Genomic DNA, 18,216 nt, shown 5'->3' with positions numbered 1-18,216 from the left:
TAACACAGCTTGTGAGATATCATAATAAATCCACTTTCTCCATATATGGAGAGATTCATCCTACATTCCTTTTCATGCAGAGAACCTTGGTTACTGCAGTTGGTGTTTGTTTTGTTTTATTTTTTATATGCTTACTGAAGATGTATTCCTCTGTAAATATTCAATTTTCCATGAACACTACTTTTCTCATTATGATGCCTTTGCCAAGTGTTTGCCCTGAATTTCAGGGATAAAATTGTACATTCATGGAGCCATCATCCGGCATTCTGCCACGAGAAAGATCATTTATCTTTTTTTGAGATGTGGACCCTGCTTTTCTTTCCTGATTATCTGGAGTTCCTGTGACAAACAGGTAAAAAGAAAATTTAGTTCAACTTAACTCAGTGTTTAACCAAATAACAAATAACACATTTTGCATTCCTAAATCTCTTTGTGGTAGTTAGCGAATATTTGGAGCTCCCTTCCAACTTTTTCACCAAGAATCACTCAATCCAATTAAGTAAGGATATTTAGCTAGGAACACTGTGTCTAGAAGGAAGAAAGGTAAATGCCTGTGTACTCCAGAATGATAGCACGGGTCAGCAATAGGAAATTGCTATAGAAATTCACATCACTGCTGATATAGAAAAGTCTTTGCGCTAGATGGCAATCAGTAACCATTGCAATTTGTCCTTAAGCACTCTGCAACCACCTGGGAGGTGCTTTTTTCACTCAGGCCTTAATAGCTAATCAGGACCCTTTGTGACCTGCCTGTCAAAAGAATTGCAGGCCCCTTCTGGTCTGGATTTGAAGAGAAACTGCAGCCGGTGGTTTTGAGTGATGTGCTTTGAGGAAGGGGAAACTGGAAAACCACAGCATGGTGAGTGAGGGGCTGCGGCCCTCAGATCGGTAGTGGGAGATAGTGAGGTGATGGATCCAGTGTGGTGGATATTCCCTGGATCTGGGTGGGAAGCTGCAAGGAGACAACCTGTCCCCTGAGTTCTCATATAGTCCTTGAAAAAACCAGAAGCTAGAGGCAGTCCACCAAATAACTATTCTGTGGGCTGTATCTGCTTTGAGTACAGTAAGCAGGAAGGTGTCTATGGAAATATTTTTAAGTCAACTTCTACATACTTCAGGTGCACCCACTGAAAGCAAGGCAACAAACTTCCAGAGGCCTTTTAGTTAAGTATCTTTTATGAGTTCATCCATTTGCATTTTAATTTTATGTGTAAGATCCATGTATTGTTAATTTTCTGCAGGTTGTAAAAGGCATCTCATGTAAGGGTAGCACCGCACTATTGAGCAGTCATCTACAAGAGTTGAATTTGTAACAGAAATGATTTACAAATGCCTTTGAGATATTATATCTCATAAAGTAGTATTTAACTGAGGTAGTACTGCCTCTAAAACACACAAAGATAAGTGTATGCTGACCAGTCCCGTTAGAATGTTGAATGCTAGATACACATTTGTTCTCCATGATTTTCGAGACATTTGACTCCAAATCATTACACAGAAGCTACTCCTGTGTTGCACAGCATCTAGTCCCTTACCCTTATCATAGAACTGCCCCATAACAAGCTGCTCAGAGAGATATTACAGTGTCATAAGCAACTTTAAATTGTATTATATCATATAGTTGCAGTTTTCTTCTCCAGAAAAGCATAGTTCTACCACTGTGGCAATAGGACACCAGATTTTAAAAAGTAAACCAATGATGTATGAGTGGCCTGATAAAGCAAAGCTTTTACTTAGGTCCTCATGCAGGGATGAGAAATATTCTTAGAAGAGATAGTAACAACCAGGGGCCTAGGCCTTGAAAGATTTTCCTAAGGGCCTGGTGTATTGACAATAAAACACAGAACCTCATCAAAAAACAGGTATTTGCATGGGAGAGCTGGTAATTGTATGAAGCAAAGCCTTTGTGGACAGGTTGCTTCAGATATGTAGATGTAAACTACATAGAGCTATGGTTCTCAGTCCCAAGGCCACTGTGGGCTTAGTCAGCAATGATCATAAAATATTCTGTATTCCCTAGCACTGCATTGTTTTAGTAGTGTTCTCCTGAGTTTGTCCCATTGAATGGGCTTCTACTAACTTCACATAAGTATTCCCTTTCCTTCCATTTCCTCTGTGGAAATAGTATACAAGAGTCTATTCTCCTTAAGAAATTTTCATGGGACACATCTCCCTATCCCAGCTTTTTAAAAAAATCTTTTCTACCTTCTACATTTACTATCTATTGCATTCCCCATCACCTTCACCTCAGGATCCTATATGTGGAACAGGTAGTTCAGTTACAGTTATCTGGTGACCTTTAGGAAGAGTACTGGGAACACATTTGCTGTGTAATCCTCCCATATCCCTAAGTAGCTAGACATGCTGTCTCCATGCTGAAGTTGTTCACTGTGTACAATGCAGCTTGAACCAAAAGCCATTTAAGAAGGGTAGCATATATGAAAAGCAAACTATGTCTAGGCTGGCTCCTCTCTGAGTATTTTCCAGAGATAGATACATATTATGTTAGAAATATTTGTCTTTATGGATCATCTCTTTGGGTGAAGTGATTTTTCCCTGGGAAGGCATATTAATGCTACAACAGATGCATTTTCATCCTGTTAGAAGAATGTTTATGAGACAATCCCTTATGTTGATGCAAGTGGCATTGGTTGCAGTCTGTTGCTCTCCAAACAATGGCCTTGCTGTCTTCTGTACTATACCTTCAAATTTCTTAAATTACTGTAACACCTAAGAGATTTAAAATTTCCATAGAGTCAGGTGGCCAACTATCCAGTGCAGTCACAGGAAAATCATTTGCAAGTGGAGCATTGCTTCTGCCTTCAGTGCAGAATAAGTAAAATTGTTTACACTGCAGGCGGATTCAGGGTAAGCAACCAGGTGCTGAATTCACCACTATGAAAAAAGTACATGACTATGTTAAGGGGAGTGGTTTTGTTATTTCTCAGCATGTTTTAATCTGTCATGTGTTGGAACACAGACCAGAGTATGTTCGTATACAGTTTGTGAGAGATGAAATGAAAGGCAGGGTTTCTCAGTGGCTAGAGTTGCCACTTTTGTGGGTGGAGCTTCTTTCAGTGTCCATCAGTTGTCTTGGTGGAAATGGGTGGTGCCAGCAGCTGGCCTGTCTATCTTTTAAAAAAATCTTTTTAATGAGACATTTTAAATGCCATATTCTCTAGATCTCTGAGCATTTGAGGGCCGTCTGACTGTTTAGCATACCTTAGTATACAAAATACCCCTGTAATTAATCTGATTTGAAAACAGGATCCAAGCTGAGAGGCTGTGGAGGGATATTTTACTCAGGGCCCTGCAGCCTGACAGTAACTGGTTTTTACTTAGTAGGGTACACTTATGACCACAGAGGACAAAGAGGTAGAGAAAAACTCCCTCTGATAATAGAGGCTTAACCTTAATAAACAGCTCACAGGAAAGACTGGGTGGCATAAATATTTTGTTAGCTTGAAATAGACATTTATAACCTTAAATGTTTACCACCATTTAAAGGAACATAGCAATTTAGAAATATTTGAGACTTAGTACAATAGAATTTAAGTTGTATGAAGTTAGCATACATTTACATAAAGTTAAAGTTAAATGTAGAGATATATTAAACAGGACTGTGTAAAATTGAGAAGGACTAGAATGTGAAGCTATGTATGACATAGTGAAAAAAGAAATTAGAGACAAAGAATAAAGAATAAACAAATATAAGAATAAAAGCAAAAGGTAAATGAATTACAGGTTCTGTTGGTGGCAGAAGCTAGCTAGACTCCCTGTGCCTAGGTGGCTGGTTTAGCAGAGGGAAGAACCATGGGGAGTGGTTAGGATAGGCCATGTTGTCAAAATGGCAGCTGCCATAAACCTACCCCCAACAGCGTGCAGAAATCATAACATTTTGGGATTCAATTTTGTCTTGAGTAGATGCTGCCTCAGCCCTGCCTACTGCCCTGAGACAAGCTGCAGCTGCGGCGGGCAGGAGAGTTTTAGTGTGGCGGGAAGAGAACAGAACCAAGTTGAGGGTAAGAGATTGTTTAGCACAGAGATAGAAAAATTTCCTACCATCTACCTGTTCGCTGGCAGTAATTTGAAAGATCCTGTAAAATATCTGGATCTAGAGAGCCGTTATGTGGCCAATTTTAATTTCCTATGGGATATCTAGGTTACTAGGATACTAGTTAGCCACAGCCACTATGTCTTTAGTTAGCTACACACAATATATCAATACTTACCCACCCATACTAAGTCACTAGTCAGCCAATTCACTAGCTAGCCAAAAACACCAAGAAAATAGTCAGCCACACACACACTGATATAGTAGTTAGCCATTCTCCTATGTATTTTTATGTATTTAGTCAACTACACACCTAAGTCTCTAGTTAGCTACAAAGACTAGGTCACTAGTTATCCACACACATTAAATCAGTAGTTAGACACACACACTATGTCAGTAGTTAGACACATACTAAGTCTGTCTAAAAGAAAAACAGCTAACACTAAGGTGGTCCCAGGACTTGGGAATCAGGCCTTTAATCCCAGCAGTAGGGATTTGGAGATAGGAGTGACATGGATGGACAGAGAGAGGACGATAAGGTAGAGGAGACAGAAGAACATGCAGTGAGATGATTTTGTTCGAGCAATTAGTCTGAGGGATCGAAGAGATAGCAGTCAATCTGAGGAGGCAGTGTGAGGACAGGAGCACATGGCTTGTCTGAGAATAGGTAGAGAAAATAACTCTAGTAGCCAGATGCTCTGAATCTGTGATCCTTCAGTTTTCACCCTCCCCTCCCTAATAGGTTACTGTGAGTTTTTACTAGTAAGATTAGAACTTGTGCTGGAAGTGATGTTCTCTCTTTGGAAGTGTGATATTTCAAAGTCAATAGAGGTAAAAATTTTAAATTATTAAAATATTAAATTTATTTTTTTTGAAAATTACTTTGGTATCTTTTAATGTTTTTAATTTTTTAAAAAAAATTTATACATATCAAACCAGTTTATTCCACCTCACCCCCACCTTCCTTCTTCCTCTCTCTCCCAAATTCCAGAGCCCACGACCACTCTCCCCTCCCATCCAAGGACACTATACACATAGCGTGATGCCTTCCAGGAGAGGTCATATAAATCTTTCAAGTCATTTGACGTAGGGACTAAAATATCTCTCCTGTCTCAAGGTTAATGCATTATACCTCCATGGGGATATTCCCCCCAAAGTCTTTTTAGCAACAGGGATGTTTCCTGATTCCACTGTCTGAAGTCCTTTAGACTGCACAGGACATTTAGCTTAGACCCATGTTCAGGGGTATCGCGGTTAAATAAGGATCAGGATAAACAAATAGGCCGAATTGATGTTTATTTAGGGAGAAATAACTTACAACCTAGACAGATAAACACCAGAAAATTCAACCCAATCCGCTCCTGTCCGAGTCACGCCAGCAAGAGAGCTTTTACCGGCTCTCCCTCTGACTTCCTTCCACAGGTTACTTCCGCCCATGGCTTCACCCCCCAATGGGCGTGGTCAGTGCCACAGAAGGACTATCTCACTACAATTCCCCTTTTAGTCTAAAGAAAAGATTTAGGCGTAATACAAAACTATATACAAAACAGTGAATAACAAGTGTCCTCTAAGAAAAGGAAAATCGAGTACAAAATGACTACATATCTAGTCCTAGGGTAAGGGCATAATGGAGTTTACAACAGAGTTGTCCTAAGCTGGAAAATGTAAGTCTAGTACCTAATATATTTAACTAAGAAGAGAGAATAATAGTTGTGATAGTTTAATCTTCAACCTCATCAAGACCTGAGAAGGAAATTAACAATACTAGAGTAGACAGAAAATGCAGATGGACAACTTCCAAAAGGTGCAGCAAGGACAGAAACAGCAACCCACCTGAACAGTCACACTAGGTCTCACAGCAACGTAGGTACATCCAATTTTGGCTAAGGCCACAACAGTTATTAAATATGAATCACAGTTCACACTATTTAGTCCATTATCATTTAGCAAGATTAAAAGAAACTATTCTATTATCTATCTTAAATTTGTGAGTCTAAAGTCCGATATGTAACTTATCTTTAAGCATAACTAAGGAAAACTATAACCATAGCTATCTGTCTTCAACTCCTTCAAAGACCACAGAAGGATAATATATAAGCTCTAGAAATGACAGAGACAACTCACTGCCTGGTCACCCGAAGTTATTTTGTAGTCTTTCATCTTCAGCCCATAGGCCGTGTGTCTCACAGACTCTTCAGCAAACCAGGAAACTTTGTATGGCAGTTTGTCAGTCATTTTCCTCTTTGTCCTGCTGATTGTCTGGCAGACTCTTCCATGAAGCAGAAACTCTATAGCAATGTCCATCTTGCATCTGCAGTCACTTTTCTGTTGGTCCTGCATGTCCAGTTTATACAGCATTAAGTTAAAAAGTCCAGACAAGAGCTGTATCTTGTCCAAATGGCTAGTCTTGCCATACTGGAAGCAAACTCCATAACGAGTTTCTTCAATGTCCATCTTCCTTTCTGGTGCAGGTGGTATTGCCAAAAGCAATTATGTCTCACTGTCACAAAAACCCTAAACCATTTTAAATTCCATATACTGTAGGTCTGTGAAAGGTTTGAAAAATGCCTATCTATCTCAAATACATCTCTGTGTATCTTGAAAACCTAACTCACCAAGCTATAAGTTTTGACTATTATAGGTAACTATGTAAAATCTGTACTAAATTATACATTAAATTTTTAAATGAGCTATATAAACACAATGCATAAACAAGAAGAGAAATATACATATCACAACATTGACCTGAAATTATATTAATAAATGAAAATCCATTCCAAAATGAAGTATTCATATCTATACCATATCCCCTTTTTACCTTTAAAAAGATATTGGTTTTGATCATTAACCATTTATAACCAAATCCATTTAAATGAAAACAAACATTTATAAACCATATTTGGGAATTTGGGCGTCGTTCCTTCCAAACTACTTCTTGCTGACAGGGGGCGCTGTCATGGGGGATCCTGAGAAGATGCAGAAATCTTGCCTGTAGTCTGCAAGGCTGCTTTGTTTAAGCTGTTTTGAATGTTGGATTACCAGAAACTCTGTTTCAGGGGGTCTGGCTTGATCAAACCACATTAGTCGGTAAGGAATCCACAGTTTTTTTTTTTTTTTCCCCTGTGGAAAGAAAAATAGAAATCCTTTTCCCCAGTAACTTGTCCTTGAACTTAAATTTTTGAGTCAAAGTATTTTTAAAACATATAAATTGAATTGATCCACCAGTATTTCCTTTAACAGTTATTGTTTCCTCAGCAGTCAAACAATGCAAAGACAATGTAATACCATACAGTATCCAGATTCTCTCTGAGATTTTCATCTTTACGTGGCTTTATTATTACTCCGTTTCTTTTACTTTTTATTTTTTGAGACAGGGTTTCTCTGTGTAACTCTTATCTGTCCTGGAATTCACTCTGCATACCAGGTTTACTTTGAAATCACAGAGATCTGCTTGCTTCTGTCTCCCAAATGTTGGGATTAAAGGTGTGTGCCACCATACCCAGTTCCTCTTTGTCTCTTAAAAACCATTTTTTCCCAAGTCTGCATTTATTTTAAAACACTTTAAACCTTTAGAGGTTTTTCTTAATATGAATCTGTCTTTACTGTAAATCTTTATCTTTTTTTGGCCATGAGTCTTTATCTGTTAAACAAAAACATTGTTAAAATGAAAGTCTTTGTTGTTTCTGCCATGGTTATCAAAGATGGTGGTGAGTATTTTACTGCCAGCAGTGAGAACTGTGCTCACTGCTTTAGTCTGCATGCTGCCGGCTTGGAGATATGGTCACTGCCATAGCAAGCTCTCGTACACACCAATAAATTGTTAGCAGTGCTTCTTAAGAGCTGTGCGGTTTTTTGCCGCTTATGCTGAGTCAGGAATCTTCCCTTAAAGGAGCGGCACGAATATCTGTTTGTCTCTTGCAAAGCAGAGTTCAACCGAGAAAAATGCTGCTACCAAGAAACCTTGCTTGTCTCTGTTCTTTTGTTTCTAAAACCCTTTTTAACGCTTTTGTTAAATTTTAAGTGGAAGTTCTTACTAGCTACATGGGCGCCATTTGTAAGGAGTATGGTTTTTCTGCCCGCCGCCTGGTCTTGTCCTGCTGCCACGCCGCCAGCCCCAAATAACGCACAGAGATTCTGTATTTGATATTATGCTGTTTGCCAGGTGCTAGTTTCTTACCGGCTAGCTCTATCTTAATTATTAACCCATTTCTATGTATTTCCACGTGGTCTTACCAGGGAGAGGCGGCTGCCGGTTCTATTCTCTCCAGGCTTTCCATCCTGATTCCTCCTTACTACTTCCAATTTCCTCCTTGTCTCCTAGTCTCTCCTATCTTCCTTTCCTATTGGCCAACAGTGCTTTATTTAATAACCAGTATGAGAAACATATACAGAATGACTCCCATCATCTCCTCTTTTCAGTCTAAATAAAAAGAAGGGTTTTAACCTTAACACAGAAAATATATAACATAACAGTTATCAAATAAGAATCACAGTTGACAATATTTAGTCCATTAACATTTGGTAAGATTTAAGAAAATATTCCATCTTCTATTCTATCTTTGTGAGTCTAAAGCCCTATGTGTAACTTATCTTTAATCCTAACTAAGGAAAACTATAACCATAACTATCCCTCTTCAACTCCTTCAAAGACCACAGAAGGATAATATATAAGCTCTAGAAATGACAGAGACAACTCACTGCCTGGTCTCCCGAAGTTATTTTGTAATCTTTCATCTTCAGCCCATAGGCCATCGTGTGTCTCACAGACTCTTCAGGAAACCAGGAAACTTTAAACTGTCTTCTTGTATTGGCAGTTTGTCAGTCATTTTCCTCTGTGTCCTGTAGATTGTCTGGCAGAGTCTTCCATGAAGCAGGAACTCTATAGCAATGTCCATCTTGCATCTGTTGTCACTTTTCTGTCTAAATAAAATCCCACTTCTGACACCAGATATCGTGGTTAAATAAGGATCAGTATAAACAAATAGGCCAAATAGATGTTTATATAGGGAGAAATAACTTACAAACTACACAGATAAACACCAGGAAATTCAACCCAATCCTCTCCTGTCCGAGTCACACCAGCAAGAGAGCTTTTACTGGCTCTCCCTCCTACTTCCTTACACAGGTCACTTCCGCTCATGGCTCCACCCCCAATGGGCGTGTTCAGTGCCACAGAAGGACTATCTCACTACACAGGGGTCTATGTCAGTCCTATGTTGGATTGCCAGCTATAAGTCTGGAGCCCCATTAGCTCCTCCTTGTTCAGGTCAGCTGTGTCTATGTGTTTCTGCAGTGTGGCCTTGTCCTCCCTCTCTGCATCTGAATTCCAGTTTGGCTCATTGTTTAGTTGTGCATGTATGCTTCTGTTTCCATCAGCTACTAGATGAGGGCTCCATGATGGTGGATAAGTTAGTCGTTGATCTCATTTTCAGGGAAGGGAATTTATGGTAGCCTTTATACTGTTGCACAAATTGTTGGGGTCACTCTTGTAGGACTCTGGACATTTCTCTAGGTTCAGTTTCCTCTTCTAACCTATAATGGCTCCCATTTTTACAGTCTCTATCTCTCTTCTACTCTCCTAGCTATCCTCTTCTATTCTATTCTCTTCTCATCTCTTCTCAAGTCCATTCCTTTTCTGACCAAATCTTCCTAGTCCAATGTTCTTTACTCTCCTACTTCTTTCCTTTTCCTAGTTCACTCTCCACTCACTACCCCCCAAATCCCATATGCTCTGGGGACCATGTCCCTTCCTGCTTCTGTGAATGACCTTATAAGAAACTCTTAGAATACTCCTTGTATCCTAGTTTCTCTGGCAGTGTGATTTGTATGGTCGTTATCTTTTGCACAATGTCTAAAATCCACATATGAATGAATACATACCATGTTTATCTTTCTGTGACTGGGATACCTCATTCAGGATGGTTTCTTCAAGTTCCATCCACTTGTCTGTGAGATTCAAGATTTCGTTGCCTCCCCCCCCGGCACAAAGTAGTATTCCATTGTATAAATGTGGCACAACTCCTTTATACATACTTCAGTTGAGGGCATCTAAGTTGCTTCCATGTTCTTGCTATTATAAATAATATTGCTATGAATATATGTGAGCACAAGTCTTGGTTCCATGGATGTGGATCATTTGGGTATGTGCATAAGAGTTAGATTACTGGGTACTGTGGTAGACTGATTCCCATTATCCTGAGGAACAGCCATGCTAGTCTGCAAAATGGCTCTTCAAGTTTACACATCCACCTGCAAAGCATAAGTTGCCATTGCTGTTTCCAATTTTAGCCATTCTGACACCAGTAAGATGGTATCTTAAAGTTGTTTTAATTTGTATTTCCTTGTTAGCCAAAGACATTGAACACTTTCTTAAGTGTATTTCATCATCCCCCCTATTTAGAGTTCTCTATTTAGTTCTATACCCCATTTCATAGAATTATTTGGTGTTTTGTTGACTAGTTTCTTGAGTTCTTTGTATATTTTGGAGATCAGCCCTTTGTCGGATGTAGGATTAGTGAAAATCTTTTCCCAGTCTGTAGGCTGCCATTCGGTCATGTCCACTTTGTTCTTTGCCTTAGAGAAACTTCTAAGTTTCCATAGGTCCCATTCATTATTTGTTGGTCTCAGTGTCTTTGCTTCTGGAATTATTGTTAGGAAACAGTCTCCTCTACCAATTAGTTCAAGAGTACCTCTAATTTTTTTTCCTAAGAGGTTCAGTGTGGATGGATTCATGGAGGGATCCATTTGTACTTGTGTTTTGTACATGGCTATAGACATAGATCTATCTTCATTCTTCTATATACCATCATCCATTTGTACCAGCACCACTTGTTGAAGATGCTTTCCTTATCCCATTGTACACTTTTAGCTATTTTGTCAAAAGTCAGGTGCTTATATGTGTGTGGGATAATACCAAGATTTTCTATTAAATTTCATTGAGCTACTTGTCTATCTTTGTGCTAATACAAGGCTCTTTTCAGAACTATAGCTCTGTAGCAGATCTTAAAGTCAGGGATGATGATGCCTCATGAAGTTCCTTTATTATACAGGTTGTTTTGGCTATACTTGTTCTTTTGTTTTTCAATATAAAGTTGATTATTATCTTTTCAAGGTCAATGAAGAATTGTGCTGGCATTTTATTAGATATTGAATTGAATCTGCAGATTGCCATTGAGAAAATTGCCATTTTTACTATGTGTATTCTACCTATCCATGAGATTGGGAGATCTTTACATTTTCTGGTGTTTTCTTTAATTTCTTTTTGTAAATACACAAATTACTATTATATAGGTCTTTCACTTGTTTGATAAGTGTTACTCCAAGGTAGTTTATGTTGTTTGTGGCTATTGTACAGGGTGATGTTTCTCTGATTTCTTTATTAGCCCCTTTGTTGTCTGAATATAGAATGGCTACAATTTTTTTAGTTTATCTTGTATGCTGATACATTGCTGAATGTGTTTCTCAGCTGTAGGTGTACCATGGTAGAGTTTTCTGGTTGCTTATGTAAACTATCATGTCTTCTGAAAATAGAGAAAGATTGAGTACTTCCTCTCAATTTGTATCCTCTTGATATCCTTTTCTTGTCTTATTTCTTTAGATAACACTTCAAATACAATAATGAAGATATATGGAGACAGAGGGCAGCCTAGTCTTTGTACTGATTTTAGAGGAATTGCCTTAAGCTTCTCTACATTCAGCTTGATATTTTCTCTGTGTTTACTACATATTGCTTTTATTATGTTTTTAAAAATTCCTGTTATCCCTGATCTCTACAAGACCTTTAACATGATAGGATGTTGAATTTTGTCAAAGGTTTTTTCTACATCTAGAGAGATGATCATGAGATTTTTTCATTTTTAGTTTTTTATATAGTGGTATATTTGAAATATTTTCATATGTGAAGCCATCCCTGCTACCCAAGGATGAAGACTACTTGATCATAGTAGATGATTTTTCTGATACATTCCTGGATTCGGTTTTCCCATATTTTCTTGAGTATATTTGCATCAATGTGCAGGAGGGATATTGTTCTGTAATTTTCTCTTAGTTGTGTTTTGTGTGAATGGGTATCAATTGATTGTAGCCTCAAAAAAGTGTTTTGTAATGAAACTTCTGTTTCTATTGTGTGGAACAGTTTTAAGAGTATTAATATTAGCTCTTCCATGAAGTTTCTGTAGAATTCTTCACTGAAGAAGACATCTGGCTCTGGGAATTTTTTATGTTGGAAGGCTTTCTATGATTGCTCCTACTTTGTTAGTTGCTGTAGGTCAATATAAGTTGCTTGTCTAGTCTTGATTTAATTTTGTTAAGTAAGAGTTATCCAGAAATTTGTTCATATCCTTTGAATTTTCAAATTTTTTCGAGTATAAGTTTTCATAATATAACATGAAAATTGCCTGGATTTCCTCAGTGTCTACTGTTCTGTACCCCTTTTTGTTTCTGATTTTGTTAATTTCCATTTTCTCTCTTTGCTTTTTGTTTAGTTTGGATAAAGGTTTGTCTCCCTTGTTAATTTTCTGGAAAAAAAAAAGCAACTCGTTATTGCATTGATTTTTTTTTTTTTTTTTCGTATTCCTGCTTTCTAGTTTATTGTTTTCAGCCCAAAAATGGGGCCTACTCCTGAGGGTTAAGTTTGCTTCATTTGTGTCCTAAGGTTTTCAGTTGTATTGTTAATTCTCTAATGTGTCTCTTATCTGTTTTCTTCATATGGGAACTGAATGCAATCAACTTCCTTCTTAGCAGTGATTTCAAGGTGTCCCATAATTTCATGTATGTTGTATCCACAACCTCATTGAATTTTAGGAATTCCTTAATTTCTTTATTTCTTCTTAGACCCAAGTATGTTGAAATTGAGCATTATTCAGTTTCTATGAGTATGTAGGGTTTCTGTGATTTGTTGTTGTTTTTATTGAATTCCAATTATAAAGTATGGTGGTCTCATAAGATACAGGGTAATATTCAAATGTTTTTGTATCGGGTGAGGATTTTTGTGTTGCCTAGTCTATGGTCAATTTCAGAGAATGTCCCATGTGGCGCAGAGAAGAAGTTATATTCTTTTTTGTTTGGATGGAACGTTCAATAGTTGTCTGTGAAAAACAATTGAGACATAACTTGTTTTAGTTCTTTTGTTTCTTTGTAAAGTTCCTGACTTGTGGTCCTGTCTAGTGGTGAGAGTGGGGTGTTGATGTCTCCCACTCTAAGTGTGTGTGGTTTTATGTGAGGTTTGAGTTTTAATACCATTGCTTTTACGAATGTGGCTGTGTTTGTATTTGGGGCATAGAGGTTCAGAATTGAGGTTTTGTGCTTAGGATTTCTCCTGTGATGAATACAAAATGACTTTTTTCATCTCATTTTATTGATTTTGGTTTGAATTCTAATTTGTTAGGTATTAAGATAGCCAAACCTGCTTGCTTCTTGGGTCCAGTTGATTGGAAGATCTTTTCCAAGCCCTTTACCCTGAGTAACATCTATCTTTGAAGCTTAGATTTGTTTCTTGTGTGCAGCAGAAGGATGGATTCTGTTTCCCTATTCATTCTGTTAGGCTTTCTCTATTTATTAGTGACATAATACCATTGACATTGAGGGAAAGTAAGGGACATTGTTTGTTAATGATTTTTGTTTATGATTTAATGTTGGCAGTGGTTTTGTGTATATATTTCCTCTGCATTCCCCTTGGATTCTCTTGTAGTTAGTTTATCTATTTCCTATGGGTTTTTGAGCTGTGGACAAGCCACAGGTAGAGCATGATATGGAGCTAATCCAGGGAATTTCCAGGTTAGGTTGTGGGGGGAATTTCACGCAAATTTTTCCCAGACTCACTCTAGCAGAATCCTGGCAATGGGGGGTCATAGATCCTGGTACACAGAGTTTCAAGTGGTTCCTGCACAGATAGGCAGATCTAGCCAGGGCCTGACACTCTCCTTCTGAATCCTCTCTAGCAGAGGCCCAGCGATGGGGGCCAAGCATCCAGCACCATGGACTCAGGATGGTGGCAATGATATGTGGATCTAGCTGGGGCCTGGCATTCTTCAATGAGGCCTCTAGCCAATGATGGTATCTGTTTTTCTAGCTTTTTTCCTTTTAATATTTATTTATTTTTTGAGACCCCATTTTTTTGTGACTCTGCTGCTTGTACCACAACTATATCTTGTATACCATGCTTGTCTTGAACTCACAGAGATAGGCTTCCATCTGCCTCCTGAAAACTAGCGTTAAGTGCATGTGCCACCACCACCCAGCTATTGGCATCTTTTTAAATATGTTCTTTAAACACATTACTGCTTGTATCTCTGTGCTGCTCTCCTATGTTTCTTAGATTTTCTTATTCCATTCCTTTTGTCAAGTGAAATTATTATTGATTTCTGAGTAGAGCAAAGTTTTTTGTAACTTTGGGTTGTCTTATGCTGTATAATTGAGAATTGTTTTGAACTCCCAATCCTGCTTCTCACGTACAGTGCTGGGAAGAAAAACCTATACTTCCTTCCTGCCTGGCCCTTGACTGGTGAGAAGGAAAATAGACCAGAAAATGAGTGAACTCCCAAGATCTCTGATTAGTGTGGGGAGTTATATATGAAGAGGGATTTGTGCAAGGATTGAGTTCATGACCCACTTGGATACTAGGGGAGTCACAGTGCAGAAAGGGAGAGGAAGGATATAAGCTGAGATTTCCTCCTTCAATGATAGTTGAGGTTAGCAATGTGGAATCAGTTAATCATTCCTATATAATCCATAATTTTCCCAGTGGGCAGTATCTTGGAATCCCCAGATGAGGGCTATCAAGAATCTGGATAGAGGAGAGACCTTATCATGAAGAAAAATTGCTATAGTTAAAGTATTCAGCCAAAACGGGTCTGGGTGAACTATTGTGGACTGTGTAACAGGGCTGATATTTTTTGTGGTTTTGGATGTACAGTCTCGGAGAATAGGTTTGAAAAATCCTTGGTGTGCTCTATTGAAACCACATGGAGCTATGCTTATTAGGCCCATGGACACTGTGACCTTAGTCAGTAATGTTAATGGGATTGCCTGTTTTCCCCCTGTACTCCACTGCTTGAGTAGCCTTCTGAGGTTGTCCTATCGAATGGTAAATCCTGCTGACTTTTTAGAAGTCTATCGTTTCCTTCCATTTTCCCATAGATGTAGTATACAAGAAGCTATTCCTCATGAGAAGCTTACTTAGAATAACACATGGATTAACCAATAACTCCCTGCACCAGCTTTAATAGTTTCTTTGTTCTGCCTTATCTTCTTTGCTCATCTTCTAACACTTCTCGCTCCAGATCTGCTGTTCGAAGTTACTCCTGTACTATGAAATATTATGGTGCTATCTTTTCTGTTGAAAGCTTACATTGCCTCACTGGCCCGACTTGCAGTATCTGTCTCCTAAAACAACTAAGGCTATTTATTATTGCACCAATAAACTCTGTCTCAAAAAAAAAAAAACAATAACAACAAAAATAACCATCTGTTGTAGGTTCTTTCCTTTTTGATCATTACCAGAAATGAACATAATTTGTCTATACAGACATATTTCTTTACTTATTTCTTAAGTCAGTGGCAATGTCCTTATGTCCTCTTGATTATCCCTGCTTAAACTACATGATTCGATGCCCTCAGTGGAATTTTTTGGGACCAAGCTTCTTAAAAAAACTTTATTTTTGGATACCAATTATTTATACGGATATGTTTAATAAACAGAACTCATTAATTTGTAACATTGCTCATTAAATTAAAATATAATTCTCTGAACGATGGCAGAATATTACCCCCATTTGCATAGAGAAATCTAGACCATGTGGTGTCTCTCTTTGAAACAAATATCAGTCACTGCAAGGTCAGAAGCAGAACAGTTTAGGCATCCTTTTGAGTTAATTTTGTAAGAGTCTGTGTGTGTAAGTTCTGAACACATAGAGTCATCGTTAGCTGGGTAGCATTACACAAAAATCTCAGGTTACGTGGATGAATTTTTCTTTTTTTTTTTTTTTTTTTTTTTGACAAAAAGTTCATGGTGTTTACCCCTCTTATTTTTTTCTCTTCCTCCCCTTTGTTCTTTCCCTAATATTGTACACCTCTAGATCACTGCATGGTTGTTGTAGGTGTAGAAGCCATGCTGTATCAATATATGTACTATATGGTTTTCATAATCCTATTGGGATTCTAACTGGTTCCCATTTGCATGAATCTTTGCAATCAGATATCATTTTATAGGGTGTTAGAAATTTAGTTTTCACTGTATTTGAGTCATGTTGCAAATTTTTCTTATACAGAATATGCATACTAATGCATCATGTTCTCAATGATTATAGTTTAATTTTTATTTATGTACTCTGTTTTATTCTTGTTTTTTTCAATCTGGAAATCACATTTACTGTTTTGCTCAGCACTTATTCTACTTGGGGATGACCTGAGTAAGATCCCAAAACCCAAAATTGTAGGCTCAATACAATGTCACCTCCAGATGCAGGGTATCTGACAATCTCTACTATGGTATGTAATAATTACACATGGGAAACATCTTTCACACACAATCGAAATATATAAAAACTGGGAACGAATTTGTTTTCAAAATCTTTGTTATTGAAACTGAAAGACCCGCTGAGGGAGTGGACTCTCACGCCCCGACTCAGGAAAGGTAGTCCCCCCAATCATTCATAAGAAGCGGTCTTGATGAAAAAGCATGAGGTCTTTTATATTCCAGTGCACTGGGGTCCACAGCCATACTCCATGTGGGGTAGAGGACTGGGAACCCTGGGTACAGGGTTCATACAGCTTTTATAGGTGCCCTGCGCTACCATCTTGCCAGCAAGAACGATGTGGCACACAGATAGGATCCCCATAGATTCATAGGCATCGGTAATACATAAGGAATAAATTGCCCTTTTTGACCCTCCTTGGTTCTCCAGCTAAGGGGGGCGTCACTGATAGTAGGGCAGGACTTATAGCCAAGACCCTGTAAAGAGTATGACGATTCCACCATTGGCCATGTCTTCGGCCACCAGTAGGTGGAGACAATGCTCTTATCAGCCCCCGTGTCCAAAACGCCTTCAAATTTCTTTTCATTTATCCACAGTGTAGTTTTTGGCCTACTATTTAAAGACATGACCAAATAGGCAGAGTCCGTTCCCCATTTGTTTTGGGACACCATCAATGGGCCCATGTTGGTTATCATGAGGTAGGAGCAGCAATTGTGCAATCCTGTCTCCCTGACTGATGGAGAAAACCCCGGTAGGGCTTGAGCATAGTGCCTGTATCTCGGGGGTGTGGGCATCATCCACAATTCCTGGAAGTACTATGAGCCCCCGTGCTATAAGGGAGCCTCGCCCAAGGATCAATCCCATAGTGCCTGAAGGCAGAATAATTGATTCTAAAGGCACGGGCTGAATACCCATTTGGGGCATTAGTAAGATTGAGGAGGCGGCACGCAGGTCCATTCTGATGGGTCTGCTTGGCTGCTCTCCTGGTTCCCTTCCAGAGATTTGACAAATCGGTTCCCATATCTTCGAGGGCCCTGGGACCAAGGGCCCGTCTGCCGTTTTTTGACACCTCAAGGGTCGGAGCCTCTGTCGGAGGGAGGAGTCTCCCTTTAATGTCTCTAACAGATCTGCATTGCTCCGCCCTATGGTAGCCTTTCCCACATCGGGTGCAGAGGCTCGCCCTAGGGGCGTTGGACATTTTACAGTCCTTTTGTATGTGCCCTGGTTTTCCACATCCAAAACATGTCTTACCGGGAGGTTTTTTGTTCTGCCTTTGCGCCTGGATGATTGCCGCCGCTAAACCTGTATTGCTCAGAGGCCCCCTATCTCCCTACATACCCTGAAGCAATCCTGTAGCCCCTTATTTTTTCGAGGTGCTATAGCGGTGCGGCATTCTTGGGTAGCTTGTTCAAAAATCAAGTGTTCTAGCAGGGGCATGACTTGTTCAGTATCCCTGAAAATGCATTCTGCTGCTTCTGTCATCCTGGCTACAAAGTCTGAGAAAGGTTCCTGGGGGCCCTGCTTGATCTTAGTAAGCTGACCACTACCCTCCCCTTTACGGGAGAGCGACTTCCAGGCCTTAATGGCTGTAGCTGAAATTTGTGCATAAGCTCCCCAATGATAATTCATTTGATTATTAACATGAGGGCCCTGCCCAGTGAGTAATTCAAAATTCCAGGCTTGCTGCTC

This window comes from Phodopus roborovskii, unplaced genomic scaffold, assembly GCF_943737965.1.
Source record: "Phodopus roborovskii unplaced genomic scaffold, PHOROB, whole genome shotgun sequence".
Taxonomy (NCBI): Eukaryota; Metazoa; Chordata; class Mammalia; order Rodentia; family Cricetidae; genus Phodopus; species Phodopus roborovskii.
This window is presented reverse-complemented; position numbering follows the sequence as displayed.